General features: G+C 36.3%; 1 protein-coding gene and 1 long non-coding RNA gene across 2 annotated transcripts in view; both read left to right on the top strand.

Moving 5' to 3' along the window:
* Window positions 1-10,644, top strand: part of LOC306646653 — a 214,013-nt gene extending 203,369 nt beyond the window's left edge. The window contains exon 3 of the long non-coding RNA XR_013759928.1: window positions 10,604-10,644. This is a non-coding gene — a long non-coding RNA (uncharacterized lncRNA). The remainder of the gene's footprint in view (window positions 1-10,603) is intronic.
* The window catches only part of LOC306646623 (zinc finger protein 610-like), an 827,359-nt gene that overhangs the window by 728,511 nt on the left and 80,942 nt on the right, over window positions 1-17,906 (top strand). The gene's annotated exons all lie outside the window — the stretch shown is intronic.

Here is a 17,906-nt window from a genome sequence, read left to right as displayed (position 1 = left end):
GGAATGGTCCTCCCAGAAAAGTTGGAACTAGGGGCCTCCCAGCCCATGTGCATTTCCTAAGGGCAGTTAGGAGAGGTCCTTCTCCAGGTTCTCCAGGGTGCCCTCTGGAGCCAAGGACAGAATGAGCCACACGCTGCATGGAAGTATTGACGGGTGTCCCCGGTGCCAAAATTCATGGTCTTCTGGCGTGATTAACTCATGGAATGATAGAGAAGATGAAAGAAGGAGAAAAATTTGGAATCCTGCTTCTGTTCCCATTCACTCACTCTCTGACTGGTGCTGTGTCATATGACTGTAAGAAGAGATGAAGCAAAGTCTAAAATGAAAATGAAACAATAATGTAGCACATGGTACATAAATTAACCAGGTAGATGACACCATGGAGGTCATGAACAACTTCACACATGGTTTTATCAAATGGGTAATGATAGCACAGGAAGACCAACACACATTGTTTCCACAAGAGAGATAGTGTTGTAAGTGATTAAAAGGGCTGAAGGTGGGGAATGTACTCATCACAGTGACTGCTTGTGCGCTAGAATGAGTTTTTTTTTTTTTCAAACAAGAGCATCACATGTCTTTCCAGTGTGCTAAGAGAGGGAAATCATCTGAACTTCCTCGTGACCATAGCCCAAGTTCTCTGTTAGAAGTTCCATAGACACACAGGTCAGAGTGGTGCAGCCTATAATCCCAGTGAGCAGGAGAATTAGGCAGGATGATTGCAAGTTCAAGGCCAGCCTCAACAACTCAGTAAGGCCCTCCAAAACTCAGTGAGACCATGTCTCAAAATAAAAAAGGGGAGGCTGGAGATGTGGATCAGTGGTAAAGCACCTTTGGGTTCAATTCCTGGTACCTAAAGAAAAAGAAAGAAAGACCTTCCCTAGACTCACTTGAGCATGCTCCTTTCACCTCCCTCCTGACTCTGTTTTGTCCAAAAATGATCTGGAGAGTTCTTGACATTTGGCTTCTTCACCACAAAACTCACAGCCAAACAGTTATGAGGGCTGAGCATCCTGGAATGAGAAACAGCCCAAAGACACACAATCATATTAACAATGGGTAATGACTGACCTCCCAAGAAGGTAGACATTGGTCAATCAGCACCGAAGAAGATGCTCAGCATCCTTTAGTCCAGGGGCAGAAAGGCACTACTTCATACCTCCTGAGATGGCCATAGCCAGGAAAACAAAGAAAACTCAGGGTTGGTGAGTACATGGACAAACTGGAAGCTTTGTACATCTGGGAGAGGAAGGACAGTGAGACAGTCACCAAAGAAAACAATTTGGACCTCCAAACCTTCAATGGGCAAAGACCGATCAGTCAGCAATTTCACTCCAAGGCACATACATAAAATAATTGAAAATGGATTCTCCAACAAGAACTTGAACCTGAATGCTAGATTAGCCATGCATATCAACATGGGTGAACCTCAAAAACATTATACCCAGTGAAAAATTTGGACACATATTACTATAGGTTGTGCAATTCCATGAAATCACCTCCACAGGAAATTCATGGAGACATACCAGATTCCTGATTCCTAGGGAGCAGAGGGGAGAGAAATCAGAGAAATTACCCGCATGGGTAGGTCTCCCTCTCAGGTGATGTAAAAGAATCCAGGGTCAATGACATTTGCACAACACTGAAGTGTGTTCAGCACTAGCGAGTCGTCCACTTTAAAAGGGTTCTTTTTATGTTACCTTCATTTCCCTTATTCATCAAAATAAATAAAAGCTGTCCTCCACCTGCCAGAACAAAGGACAATTGGTCTTGGACCCCAGCTCAATACCTACACCTGGAGTCTCCCTGGAGTTGGCCTCTCAAGTCCTGTCATTCTGGTCTTAAAACTCTGCTGAGTGGCTCCCCTGTGTAAGTCACCAAACCTGCTCAATCTTGGAAGTGTTATTGACAGAATGTGGTTGCAGGTGACATGGATCATTATAGATTTTTTCTATAACTTTATCTTCATTTTACTCTAGAAAAAAATCATTTGTCAATTGAAGGGCATCTAGTTTGGCTCCACAATCTAGCTACTGTTAATTGTGCTGCTATGAACATTGATGTGGCTCTATCACTATAGTATGCTGATTTTAAGTCCTTTGGGTATAGTCCAAGGAGTGGGATAGCAGTAGGCATTGGTGAGGATGTGGGAAAAAGGTACACTCATAAATTGCTGGTGGGGCTGCAAATTAGTGCAGCCACTCTGGAAAGCAGTGTGGAGATTATTCCTTAGAAAACTTGGAATGGAACCACCATTTGACCCAGCTATCCCAGTCCTTGGCCTATACCCAAAGGACTTAAAATCAGCATACTACAGTAATGCAGCCACATCAATGTTCATAGCTGTTCATTTCACAATATCTAGATTTGGGGACCAATCTAGATTCCCTTCAATTGATGAATGGATAAAGAAACAGTAGTATATATACACAATGGAATATTACTCAGCCATAAAGAAGAATGAAATTATGGATTTGCAGGCCAATGGATGAAGTTGGAGAATACCATGCTAAATGAGATAAGCCAATCCCCAGAAAACAAAGGATGAATGATATCTCTGAAAAACTAATGATGATATATAATGGGGGGTGGGAGGGAGGTAAGAATGGAGGAAAGGTGGATTGAATAGACAAAAAAGAAGAGTGGGAGGGGTTGGAGGGAAAAAAAGTAACAGAATGAGATAAATATCATTATCCTATGTACATTTATGATTACACAATTGGTATGACTCTACTTCATGCACAACCAGAGAAACAAGTTGTACCCCATTTGTTTATGATGAATCAAAATAAATATTTTTTTAAAAAGAGAGGAAAAGTTAGCAATGATAAAAGAATTAAACAATACTATCAACCAAGAGGATGTAATTAACATTTATAGAATGCTCTTCCAAACAACGGCAGAACACAGGCTCTTATCAACTGTCATGGAACATTTACCGAGATAAACCATAACCTCAGACAGAAAACAACGAACTTCAACAGATGTAAACCAATTCAAAATCGTAAAGAATATGTTTTCTAATCATAATGAAATCAAACGAAATAAAGACAAGAAGAAAACCCACAAACATTTAGAAATTAAGACATTTCTAAACAATGAATGGATTAAAGTTTCAAAGGAAATGAAAAAAACAGACCTGAATTAAAATGATCAATACCACATACCAAAATTAATGGGTTGCAACTAAAGCTGTGTCAAAAGGAAAATGTATAGTCATAAATGAATACATTAAGAAAGAAGAATGGTATCAGTAACCTGCTTTTAGCTAGAAAAGAATGGCAAAACAACCCAAAATGAGTAGTAGGAAGGACATCGTAAAATAAAAGCAGAAATCTATAAATTTGAAAACAAAAAATACAGCTAAAAATTTCTGTGGGGGAAAAAACCAAACAAAATCAATAAGTTCTTGTCATAGTAAAACAAAGTAAAATAAAATAGAACAAATAAACCACTACTATCAAAAATGAGACAGAAAATATTATAGCTCCTATACCTAGTTAAAGAACAATAAGGGAATACTATGAGCAACTTTGACAAATTTGAAAATTTAGTTCACAAATATGACAAATAAGAAATCACTAAGATAACAAAATCCGCCAACATAGAACAGATATGTTGAATAAGCCTATAACCATGAAACAAATGAAGTTTGTAATGAACGGTCTCCTGAAAGCAAAACTTCCAGCCTACTTGTATTTACTGGAAAATTTTACCAAGTATTTGAAGTATGTATATTATATTTGAACAATCTTTTTCAGAATATAGAAGGAAACTCTTTCCAACCCAATTAATGAGCTATCACTATGAAACCCAAACTAAACAAAGACACGGGGGTGGGGAGAAGAAAGAAAGAAAACTTAGACACAAAAATCTTCAGCAAATATTGTTCTGGGTGTGTAGCTCAGTAGTAAAGCACTTTCCTGGCTTGTGGGAGGCCCTGGGTTTGGTTACAGCACTGCAAGAAACTAAATACAAAAACAAAACAAAACAAAAACAAACAAACAAACAAAAAACTTCAGCAAAATATCAGCATATTCAATCCAACACTGTAAAAAAATTAGAGACCATAAAGGAGAGGAAATTATTTAAAGAATGTAAGAGTGATTTGATATTTCAAAATCAATTAATGTAATCTACTTCATCAACAGGCTAAAGATGAAAACGCCTATGATCCCTTCAACTGATGCAGAACATCCACAAAAAAACCCACAAACCAACTCTCAGCAAGTAAAGAACAGAAGACAATAACTTCAACTTGATAAAAAGTACCTACAGAAAATTACAAACATCAGCTTTAATAGCACAATCATGGTAATCCATAGTGGAAATTTGGATGCTTTCCATCTAAGAGCAGGAACAAGACAAGGGAGTCCGCTCTTGACACTTGCATTCAACATTGTGTTGGAAGTTTTAGCTCAGACAATTAGGTAAAAAAAAAAAAAAAAAAAAGTGAAAACTAAAAATAGAGGAAAGAAAAAGCATGCTGATTATAAAACTATAAATGAATCTGGCCCTATTTGTAAATAACTACCTCATGTAACATGGAAAAGATCTATGAAAACACTGGAATTCATAGGTGGATTGAACAAGGTCACAAGATAAAAATGCATTTCTATATACTAAAAATAAGCATTCAAAAATTTTGATGATGCCATCTATAATCACCTCAAAGAAATTTAAATAATTAGTCATAAATTTAACAAACATGTAAACAGGGGATTGGAGTCAATCTCAGGAGTGGAATCTTGGCCTAGCATGCCCGAGTCCCTGGGTTCAATCTGTAGCAAAACAAGAAAAACCAAATGCAAAACACAGACATAATATGCATGCTGATAATTAGAAAATGTTGATGAAAGAAATTAACCCAAGAAAATGAAGAACTACCATATTCACAGATCAAAAGCCTCAACACAGAAGAGCTGTCAATTCTCCCAAAATTGATCTATAGTTTTAAAGCAATTTCTATCCAAATCCTAGCAACGATGTTTGTACAACTAACAGGCAAGCTTATTTTAAAATTTAAATGAAACAACAAAAGAAATAGAATGGCTAGTCAATTTTGAAAATGAAAAATAGATATCAAGGATTGTTTAAACTTATTTCAAAACTTACTCTGTAGCTATAGTAATCAAGACAGTTTGGTACTGGGGGGACAGATACATAGAGTCATTGAATAGAGTAAAGAACTCAGATACAGTAACACATGAATACACCCATTTGATTTTTGACAAAGCTGTCCCTAAATTGAGGAAGGACGCCTTTTCAACAAATGGTGCTAGTGCAATGGGACCTTCATAGGCAAAAAATATAAATCTTGATCTAAACTTCATGCCTATAAAAAATTAACCCCAAATAATTACAGTTAAAATATGTAAACATCAAACTATAAAGGGGTTAGAATAAAAGTAGGAGAAAATCTCTGGGATCTAGCAATAGATAATTCTTAGACTTAACACCAAAATATAATCCCATTTTAAAAACCGGTAAGTTGTACCGCATCAAAATTTAACACATTTTCTCTGCAAAACACCGGTGAAAAAAATAAAAAGACAGCTACAGATTTCGAGAAAACATTTACAAACAACATATTTGATCAAGAATAAGTACGTAGAATATATTAAGATCTCTCAAAACTGAACAATATATAGAAGCAAAAGTATCCAATTAAGAAACGGGCAAAAGAAGTAGTAGAGGCAGAACCCTCAGAGCTGGAGCAGGCTTTCTGCCCCTCCCGCCCTGGACACAGGCGTGTGGTGCCAGCATTTGGAATCCCCCTGGCTGGGAACCATGGAGACCGCAGGTTGCGGACAGCCCGAAATCCCGAGGTGGTTAACCGGGGTCCACGGTGGTGGCGAGGAGGGGAGAGCGCTAGACTGGGGCACGCAAGTCAGGCGCAGCCCGCTGGGAGCCCAGGGGCGCGCGGGCGTGAGCGCACCGATGGAGGACTTCGTGGCCTCTGGCTCAGAGCGGCAGCGGAAGCGGCCGAGGTGCTGGGGTGGCCTGAAGTGACACTGCGGCCCTTCGCGCCCTTCTTCCGGGTGGTGGTGACTGGAGCTTAACTGCGAGGAAGAGGAGGTGGGCCTGCAGGACCCGCCCAGATCCACCATCGCTTGCCACTTGGACCCGCGCGTGTTTGTGGATGGCCTGTGCGGGTGAGGGCTAGGCCCAACGAGCGCAGACACTTGTTGCCCATAGGAAATGGCGCGGGTAGCAGCACTGAGGTCAGGCCGCCTGAGGGGGGGCAGCGACCCCAGGGACTAGCCTCCAAGGGCTCCTGCTCCTGGGGTGGCACCCCGCTGCCCCAGTTCTCTGAGCACCTGCCCACCACACCCAGCACTCAGAGGGGTTTCAGAGGCTCCGCTGGGCCAGGGCTCCTGACGCCCCTGCATCTGGTTGGTTATGTGAGTGCGGGGCCAATTAGCACTCCAATTGTCCAGGCAACCCCTGGGTCCTCCTGGGGTGTTAGCCACAGACCTGCATTTACTCAGTATGGAAGGGGATCACCTCATTCATAGGGAGGAGGAAATAGATATTGAGTGGCAGTGTGACTCACTCTTCATAAATGCGACAATGTCTGCATGATTTTAAGAAAAGTCAGAAACCAAAAGAGAAATATTATGACAAACATCACTGAAATCCAGAACACTACTAGGAATTATCTAGAAGACTTATTGTTCAACAAACAGGAACATCTACAAAAACATTATGAAGACTTACATGGTAAAAAATGGAAATCATAGAATATATGTATGAAGTAGTAGATATGAATCTAAACAACTCAAATATAAATCAAAGGAATGCAAAATCCAACCTAATAACAGGCAGTTATATTGAAGCAGTAATAAAAAGCATCCAGGACCAGAGGTAAACAAAGGGCTGAATCTTATCAGATATTCAAAGAAGAACTGATACCAGTGCCCCACCATTATATGTAAAAGAGAAGGAAAGACACGTCCATAGTAATTCTACAAAGTCAGTATTACCCTGATTGAAAAGAAAAATAAGGACACAACAAGGAAAAAAAAAAAACCACAGGCCAATATCCTTGAAGGTGGCAGTCTAAAAATCTTTATAAAATACTTGCAAAATGTACTCAACATCACATTACAAACAACAAATACTGCATTCCCAGAAATCCAGGAGGTTGTGTCAGGTGATTTGTAGTTTCAGTCAACCTGGGCAATTTAGAGACCTTGGCTCAAAATGAACAACAAAAGGAGCTGGAGGTGTGGCCAGTTGTAGAGTACACCTTGGTTGTCTCTGGGGTCACACACACACAAACACACACACCATACACCATGAACCAGCTAGTTTCATTCAAGGGATGCAAGAATGGTTTATTTTATGAAAAGTAATAAAACTAATACTCCATGTAAAGAATCAAGGACAAAATCATAAGGTAATTTCAATAGCTGCAGGAAAAGTCTTTTACAATATTCAATAGCCCTTCATTGAAAAGCTGTGAGGAACTAGAAAGAGAAGGAACTTTCCATAACATACCAAAGACCAAGTATAACTTTCCTTTATATTAATCAAGCCATACTTTAGCATTGCATTCTGATTCTTTTGTTATATGTTGACTTACTACAACATATTCTACAAATGTTGATTCTACACGTAAACCACAACTGTTGTTGTCCTTGTTATTAGCACCCCGAGGTTTTAAACTTATATTTAGGTTGTTTGGCATCATTATGTGACATGAAAAAACTAGAGAAGATATATTTGTTTTAAATTTTACCTTTGGGCCAACTAATGTGAAGAGAAAATGTGGATTGTTCTTTATGCTGCAATGTTCTACAAGAGATGACACATAATGGGGGGTGGGAGGGGTTAGTGTTAGGGGTAGGTTTAGGGTTAAGTTTAGGGTTAGGGAGGGGGGCAAGAATGGAGGAAGGAAGGACTATATAAAGGTAAAAGAGGGGTGGGAGGGGTGGGAGGGGTGGGAGGAAGGAAAAAAATGGCAGAATGAATCAAACAACATCACCCTATGTAAATTTATGATTACACAAATGGTATGCCTCTACTCCATGTACAAACAGAGAAACAACATATATCCCATTTGTTTTCAATAAAAATATTAAAATGTAAAAATAAAAGAGTGGTTTCAACCACCTTTTTCATTTTATGATCAGCATTACAATTGTCAGGTAATGATCTGATTTCTGGTTCCCTAGCATCAGTGTTTGCTTCTATAATAATAAAAACAAAGGAGATAGTATATGAAAACACTCTATATTTTCAAATTAATGAGCAGTTTAGCAATAGGTATTCTTCAAATAGTTTACCCTCTTTCCTTGATTCATTAGAAACTTGATGTGATCCTCCTTCTTCAGGGACATTTTAAGAAGGAAAATATATTTAGGGGTAAATGCACCAAATATGAAAAATTATCATAATGGTTTCCTTTACTGTAGGTTACAAAAAAAGAGAACACATTTCTGGGCCATTCCAATATAAAATCAAACTTCAATTCTTCAATTTACTAAGCTATGTCTTCTCATGGAGGTGAGAATAATTAGAGATAAGAGAGAGATCTGAATTGTTACTCCCCTTATATTCAAGATAATTTCACAAATACTGACATTCATAAAACTATTTTATTAATCCAAATTACCTAGAATAAATTATAGCCATCTGTAGTTTAGAGTGCTTTTAAAAAAAATTAGAAATTTAAATGTGATATTTTGAATAAACTTTTGTGAATTATATTGGCACAAACTATCTCATTAGGTGAAAACATGAGACCTGAGCTTCAAGAGTACCTTATAAATAAAATCGATTGGAATCACAAAGAGTATAAGCTCTGTCCATCCTGTGTGTCAAATAGCTAACAATAAATGTGAATATAAATGTCGATCCTTCCAAGAAAGAGAAGAATGCCACAATCTTGTGGGGTCAGTGAATGGAAACCACGCATAGTTACTAAAAGAAAAGATTTACTAAATTACCAAAGAGTGGTGACAAAGATGGCTCGAAGAACAGATGTTGGAGAGATGTTTTGTGCAAGGTAATACTGAGTCCTAGAGTAAGTCATTTCAAAAAATAAGCAAATCTTCACTGTAAGACCAAATATATGTTTCATGATTAGAGGATGCTTGAAGCATATTCTGCTTCCTACTTTGATATTGATGACATTTCTCTAACTTGTTTGCTTCTTTATATGGCACCAATTCAAGATAACTCACCTGAATTTATATATCCCAGATATCAAAATTGAATACAAACTTAAAGCATCATGTTTAGAATTAAGTAAACAGTCATTTCATGTTTCTTATTTAGAACACTTCATTATATAACAATTTTTTTCTACAGATTTATTTATGTTCAAGAAATTGAGAAGTTTTTTATATTTGAAACCTTATTGTAGGTGCTTCAGAAAATATGCAAATATATTTATTAACTATGAAAAGCTCATTAAAAATCAAAAGCTATAAAGTGAATAGTTACATAACTAAGCAAGTAACTTCTAAAATTTGGGCTCTCAGAAGGACATAAGGGCTTGGATACTTTTAGACACTATGATACAAAAACTGTAAAGCTAACATCATCATATGGTTTTTGAGAGTCTCTGCTTCTAGAATTGGTTATTACTTTGCACATGACATATATCTTCAATTAAATGAAGAGTTTTAAATATATTCTTAGTGGAAAGAGCCAGAAAGCATGGTGAAATCCCTTTTAAATGCGAGTATTTTATAATTTTATTGTATTTTTATAACTTTGTTTATTTACTTAGTTTTATGTGATGGTGAATATTGAACCCAGTGCCTCACACAGACTAGGCAAGTGCTGTACAATTGAGCTACAACTGCAGATCCTAATCCATAGATTAATAAAAATTAATATATGTATTCTAAATTTCTATGTTTCCATAATTTCTAACAGTATTTTTAGTGTAAAAATGGATCCAAGAATAGAAATAATGGAGAAGTTCTCCTAGAAAAGTATGGTAGTAAAATATAAATGGTCCAATAAAAAAAACTGCTAGCAATGTGCTTTACTTATTTCAAATTAAAGGCATGAGGGAAATTCCATGATTCTACAAACAATAACTTGAGCATGAATGTTAAAAATCATGTAAGTATGATTTAAATTTCACACTAATGTAACAAAAAATCCTTGACCAAATTTCCTATTTCTTCTGCATTGAGAAATTCACTCCTAATACAGTTTTACTGATATGTGTATTTTCCAGCCCAATGTTTCCTCCAGCCCCCTTACACTAAACTACTCAATGGAACACTGAGATTTATACCTGTTCAAAAATATCAATGCACTTTTCTTCAAATTTTTTTTTCTGAGTGAATTTGCAAAAAAAATATATAAGGAAACCATTGCTAAGTTTCAAGTATTAACACTTCAAAACTCAATATTAAGAACAAGAAAATTAATTGTACAAAAGATCACTTTACTTTTAAATGAGATCGATAGTAGAGTTCATCCAATGCAAGACAGGCACCATTGTGATCAGTTTCAGTGGGATAAATTTAGAGAAAAAATGTATAATAAAGTGGGTAAGTAGGTTTTTCTCAATAAACTGTGGTGAAAATTTGGATTCATCTATATGAAATGCTATTTCTTGACTGATTTGATTAAGATATAAGCTGTTTTATAAAACTCTGCCTCAACTTTTTCAAACTATGAAATAGTCAATGAACTTTCCCATTTTGTTGGTTGAACTTTAATTAATTTATTTATTTATATATGTATGGTGTTGAGAATCTAAATCAGTGCCTCACATGTAAGGCAACTGCTCTACACTGAGCTACAATCCAGCCCCTGAATGAACACACTTTTAATTCTATTTCAGACTGAAAGACACTATATAGGCAGAACTTGAGAACAGTTTATTCTCAGAAACTGACTGTCTTGAAGAATGAACTTGAATTTTAACTTATAGTTGTCATAATATATATATTTTTTTTACCTGAAGTGGAACAGACTTTTGATAACCCAAGACAAGGTAGCAAGATACAGACTCTCTTCTCTCTTGGTTATTCATGGATCAAAGACTAAGTAAGCCAACTTGAAAATTGTGGTACTGGTTCTTCAGCATGGATATCGCCTACAGAAAATACCCCATTTTGCAGAGTGTAGTGATGCCTGCCTCTAATCCTAGCAAATTGGGAGATTGAGACAGAAGCATTTTAAGTTCAAAGACAGTCTCAGCAAATTAGTGAGGCTCTCTACAACTTACAACACCCTGTCTCAAAACAGAACATAAGACAAAAGGGCTTGGGATAAGTCTCAGTTTTTAAGCATCCCAGGGTTTAGGCCCCAGTACAAAAAAAGAAAGGAAAAACAAAAACAAAAACAAAAATAACTCAGCACAAACAAGGTCCTAAGAAACTCAGGGAGATGCTATCTCTAAATAAAATACAAAATAAGACTGGGGTTGTGGCTCAGTGGGTGAGTGCACCTAAGTTCAATCCCCAGGACATATCAAAATAGATAAATAATTAAATAAGCCTATTGCTTCCCTTTACCCACAAACAGTATACTGAGTTTCATGAAAACTTAAAAAAAATTTAAACACTGAGTGTTCAAGTATGTGTTGTTATTGGGAATACCATTGTCAGGCACACTGAAATACTATAACTCATAAAATACCTTTTTACCTGTGTAGGTCTCACTTTATTCAGATCCACATGAACTAGGAAACACATATTTACAGGCAATCAGATATTCAACAGGAAAGATTGCTACAAAAGCAGAATGCTGGTAATTGTGCCTGTATTTCCCTAAATATTATTGAACTATCATTCTTCTTCTGGTATCCAACTCCCCAGCCTCTCATTTTCAGGACTCAGTAGCACTCCATCTTTAAAACTATATCCTATAAAGATGCAGATTCCTGACACAAGGTTACACTCAAAGGACCAAGAGTCAGAACTCTTTCTGTTATTCTGATTCTGGAAAATAAGCTAAATGGGGTCAGTCTCAATCACAGGCCTTAGCATAAACACATTACAACTACTAAACTGAAGTTCTTCAATGACTTGCCGATCAGTTATCTCCATGATCTACCATGATCTAACACATATACATGGGAAGGACATCAGTGAGTTGGGAAAAGAAGTGGAGGGGAATGGACACCTGCTAGAGACCATAAATCCATGTATTCAACAGATTCTAGTCCCTAGTGTTTTAGTCTCTAAAGCCACTCTCACATCTCTCAAAACTCAAGAGACTTTTCCCAGTGTCTCAAATTATTTTAATATCTTTCAACAGAACCTTGAATTTTGTCACTTATTCTAATTAAAAAAGAGTATAATGGGACTATCAGAACTTCTTTAAAATTATATTTTAATATGCCTTTCTAGAGAGCATCCCATACTCTACGTCCTGAATAATTTTGTGTTATAACTGGTCATAAACCCCAAGGTTTTTGGTCTATTTTATATAACCCTTATTTCTATCCAATGCGGTGATGTTCCTCCTCAGTCTTGCTCTTCCCTTCATTAGTTTTACTCTGATACTGAGTGCTGGGCTCTCTTAGTAATCCAATCTTACCCACTTCAGTTGCTTTCCACAGTCACTCCTACCCTGTTATGTCTGCTGTAAACACATTCACCACACAGTGATAATCAGGAAAATCACTGAATTTAGAATTGAGGAGCCTCAGTTCAAATCTCATTGCTACCCCTTTCAACACTCACTAAAGTCTCTTTAATATCTATAAGTTAGGTTCAGCATCATGACCATCACTTGGCCTGCATGTTAAACACACATTGAAGGATGAGTGGGTGCATTGATTAGTTGTTAAAATTTCTTAAAATTCTGAAATTTTCTGAGCTTTTGATTCAGCCAATAGAAGAAAAGAATATCAATTGAGAGAATAAAAAAGAAACAGCAAGAGAGCACAACAGAAACTAAACATAAAAATTCAAGAAAAGATTTTAATCATACAAAGAGAAAAAAATTATATAAAGGAAAAATTTCTTCATAAAACTAATATAAATAGTAGCCTGAAGGGAAATGTAACTCTTAAAAACAAACAAAATTTGGGTAGGATATTGAAGGAAACCGAACTGGAAAATTGCAAAGTAGATATATCTGTATACAGAGCGGTAATATATCTAATATAACATGGTCTACACAAAGCTATTCTTGACTTCAAGTAAAATAATTCCTTTACAGAACTAGCCTGATCTTGTTTATGAAGAAAACATGTGACCACAGCTCTGTGAGATTTTTCCTAAAACTCTGTAAGCAGGCTGCTCAGATAAATAATGAATCAGAATTAACATACAACTAATTTTGCCTTTCTGAATTAATGATATAGACCTGCATCTTGATTCTAGGTCTGCACTGGCATTGACCTATACAGTGGAGGAATACAATGGAGTGTTCAGCCAGGCAAGCTTACAGTCTAACTGCAGGCCTGGCACTTATTAGTTATGGGAACATGGGACAAAGAGTCAACTTCTGTTAATGATAGCTGCTTAATTAGTAAATAACAAGTTATAATAGCACAAGCACTTTCAAAGTCACCATGATGACTTTAATAAACAAGTGTTAGGAACAATTGTCTATCCCAGACTGGAACACTAAAAAAAAACTTTTATTACTTTTATCTTCATTTTCTAATCAGTTAGCATACTATCTTTTAAAATATATTAAATCCTAATTGTTTAAAGGGTCATCTGTAGAATTTCCCTCCACTATTAAAGAAGAGAAGAAAATGTTTATTTAATTAACAATAGAAAATATAAAACATTAAATGTGTACAACTGTGATTCTTTGTTACAGAGTAGTCCTCTGAGCCCCTATATTGAGAATTTTGTATAATAGATACTAATTATATTTCTTCCAGGCAATTAGTGAATTAAGAATTTCTATGTCCCATACTTTGTACTTTTGAAATGCTAGGAAGAAACATAGGATTTCTCCAAAATTTGATACCTAAAAGTAAACAGTTGGTTCCATGACTGTAATTTTAACTAAAAGTTGCAAATGGACAGAAAGCAATTTTATTAGCAGATTCAGGACTGTAAAGAAAGTGTCAAATAGCATAATTTTTCTAGACTAAATGCAGTAGGAACAATTACCAGAGAATATTCTTGTGTTTTTATGACACACAACAGCTCCAGATAGAGGAAACACAACATAATAATTTGGAAATACTTTTCTTATTTATACAAAAAAAATAAGATTTAGGGACCAAAATTAAATTATCATAAAATTTCTTTAGACAATATTATTTCAGATTATAAATTTTCTACAATTAGTTGCTTAAATAATCATGAATTCTGTACTATTAAGAAAGTAAATAAGAACAATATGAACGTAACTTATATATATGCATATATATATATATGCATATATATAAACTGCTCCTTTGCCATCAGAACATTCTTATTCCTAGTTATCTATTTTCACACCAGAAACCCAGTAGAGCTGATCCACTGAAAGATATCCCAGTCTTTTTTAAATTTTTGAGGTAGTGTCTTGCTGAGTTGCTTAGGGCCTCAATAAGTTACTAAGGCTTTAAACTTGCAATCATCCTGCCTCAGCCTCCTGAGCTGCCAAGATTACAGGATTGCTGACACTGCACCCAGCATACTTTCATTTTTTGATATGAGCCATGAATACCAAGAAAAATTCACTTTCAGAAATCTTACCTGGGTTGATATTTTCAGAAATTTTAGGTCTGCTTTCATATATTGAAGAATTAATTCCCTATGACTATGTATGAAAAATTAATTAAATTAGAATTTCAATATTAATATTAAAAAACCATATTCAACACATAAAAAGTTTTACACAACATAATATCAGACTTTATAATATGCAGTTCAAATTTGTAAGCCCAGACATTTTGTTAACTTGACAATTATTTGTAAATTGTTCTATTTTCTTTTGTTTTTGAGATGGAATTTCACAATGATGCCTGGGCTGGTCAGGAACCCCTGAGTTCAAGCAATTCTCATGCAGTCTCCCAAGTAGGTTGGGTGAACACACACATGCCTCTGCACCCATAAGCTTATATTAAGAGAAAAAAAAGAAGATGTAATGATCATGCATTGAGGGCAATAAAATAAGTATACTAATGATGATAGTTTGAACTCAGAAAATGTCATGTCCCTGTAAACAATAGTTCTTTATTCTTGCACAATTCATTTTACTTCAGATTAAGGACTTCTTCCAAAAATAAGGGTTGAACCCTAACTTAAAATAATGTTGTAACTTTTAGGTCTAAGTGTGTATTACCATGAAAACTCAGGAACTGGAATCAATAAGGGCTTTTTGTAGATAAAGGTAATCATCACCAGACTGCAGAGTAACACAGCAGCAACAGACTTGACAGAAACAAAAGCATTTTAAAAGACCTCTCCCCTCTCCTTAGACTTTAAGAAAGTCCTCAGGTCCTCAAGAAATTAAAGGGTGTTGGAAAAGCTAATTTTCAAGGTATAGTAAAAAGATTTTCTGCTCAACTGGGCATTTCAAGACCCTAATATTTAATTAGGAAAATCAAAGTGTGACATGGTTTATACCCCATGGTCAGGAACTATACTTGGAATGACAGAGATAAGGCTGGGAATCATGATGATAAAATCTCTAAAACCTTAAGATACTGGCTAGTGATGCATTTCAGTAGTACAGCAATTCACTAGCATGTATAAGGAGGTGAGGAAAGAAAAGGAAAGGAGTGGAAAGAAAGGAACCTTGGAGAAAACTGACACTCATCACCACTTCTCATCTAGACTCTTGCAGAACTGCTGGCTGATGAACTACTCTATTGTTTGATACATAGCTGTACCATGAAATTTCACCTCGTGTGTGAAATGCAATAGCTGTTATTATTTTGAGCCCCCAATCAAGGTTGATGAGTTTTTTAATGTAAACACTTACCCACTATGACCACTAGCAGCAGCATAAGCTAATGCCATCTGTCCAAAGTTATCTGCAACAGAGACATCAATACCATTCTGGAGAACCAACTCAGCCATGTGTTCCTGAGCAAACATGAGGACTGTTCTACAATAGGAGAGATCATTTCCACCTTAAGTATTTTAATAGAGTTTTTTGAACAGCTAATTTATGTTTTTCCAATTCAACATCTTACTTTACAGATACTAATAGACATAAACATTTTGAGAGAGAAAATGTTCAGTGTTGCAAATCTCAAAATCTAAAAGGAACAAAAGAATCTTTTCCAAATGAAGGAGAAGTAGCGAACTTTAAATGAGAAAACAGGCAGAGAGAAAGGGGATCACAATCACATAAAACTAGCTGATGATACAATTCATATCACAATCAACTCTTCTGAGTCCTTCTCCAAGGCTAGTTAACCCACATGATATCATCTTAAGTGTCCATTCCTGTCTTATTCCATTGTTCTGTTTTTCTTCTTACCTTTTATTTCCCCTGCCGGCTCATATACTTTACTTGGTCCAGCTGACAATTCTTCTATAACTGTGAATAAGCCACCTCTGCCCCAGTTGCCAGAGTCATCTGACAGAACAAATAAATTTTTCATCTATACGAGGTAAAGTCAAGCCCACAATTTAGAGAAACAAAAGCACTCAAATAGGCTTGTAGAAGAATGATTTTTCAAAGGGAAGAAAAACTATATTTGATCTCCTAGGAGAATCATAGTTGAATTCTCAAATATATTCAGGTTTTCTGAAAGATATACCTGGTCATCATAACAGAAAGGTATCTCAAAATAAGTGTTATGAATGAGAAAAAAATCTCTGGTGGGTATCTAACTCTGGGGGAGGTGAATAAGGAAGGGTGGAGAGTGGAGGGAACATAACAGTGAGCAAGTGCCGTTAATATCAAAGCATATAACTCCCATTTTACATGTCAGGAAGAGGAAAAGCTATATGACTCGTTCAAGTTTTCCTTAACATAGTGAGTTAGCACCTTGTACTTATACTCATTCATACCACAAATATTTGTTTATATGTATTACATGTCAAATATCATCTAGGTACTGGAGCTACTGCAGTGGACACATATACACATATACACAATCCTCTTCTATTAAGCTCATTTTCTAATTCAAGGAGATAAACAAATATATATGTTAACATATGAGGAGTTGATAAAGCTAAGTAGGGTAGAAAGAGGGCAAAGAGTAACAGAGGGGGCATGTAAACTGTTCTATATGAGGTGATCAAGGAAGACCTTTCTGAGAGGTAGACATTTAAATAATGCTTGATGTGACTAGAGAAAATAAGGTTCCAGTCAGAGGATATAGAACATGCAGAGGTTGAGAGGGGGAAACAAAGGGAGTTTCTCAGAGAATGCATTTTTCTTCTAAAATGTAGCCTCATTTCACCATCTTAAAAAACTTATGCAGAGGATAAGACAGATATTATCCCATTAATGTAGATTAGGAAGCTCACACTTAGGGAGAGTAGGTAACTCAATCAGGTAAACCAAAGAGCCAAGAGTCAACTTCACGTTTACTGATTCTACAATTCATGCTTTCTTGACCATATGACATTGCACTGGGACCAGCACCCTTAAGTCATGATTTAGATTCATTTTCTCCATTTCTTGGCACCACAATGACTGAGGCACACTCCCTGTCCCACACCATTTCTTATGCATATACAGTGCACCATGAGAGCATCCTCTGTCACTGCCTGAGGGTGTATGACATCACAACTAATATATTTGATGGAGGTTGAGTCTGTGTCATCATAACCCAATTAGGGAGCACTCTCATCTTCCCCATCCTCAAGGTCCTCAGACTCGCTCTCCTCAGAGGGCCAGCAGAAGGACTGGTAATAGTTGGACTCCCACCAAGCCATCCTTTAACTCAACAGAGAAAAGAAAATTAACCTCTCCTTGGAGCACATTTTGCACTGCTATTCACAAAAAATAACTACCAAGTAAAATGTAATTAGAAACTCACCCTGACTAAAGTTTTGCCATGTCTATTT

This window comes from Sciurus vulgaris (genome assembly GCF_902686455.1).
Source record: "Sciurus vulgaris genome assembly, chromosome: 16".
Lineage (NCBI taxonomy): Eukaryota > Metazoa > Chordata > Mammalia > Rodentia > Sciuridae > Sciurus > Sciurus vulgaris.
The sequence above is the reverse complement of the archived record's forward strand: the minus strand, read 5'-3'. Positions and strand labels throughout refer to the sequence as shown.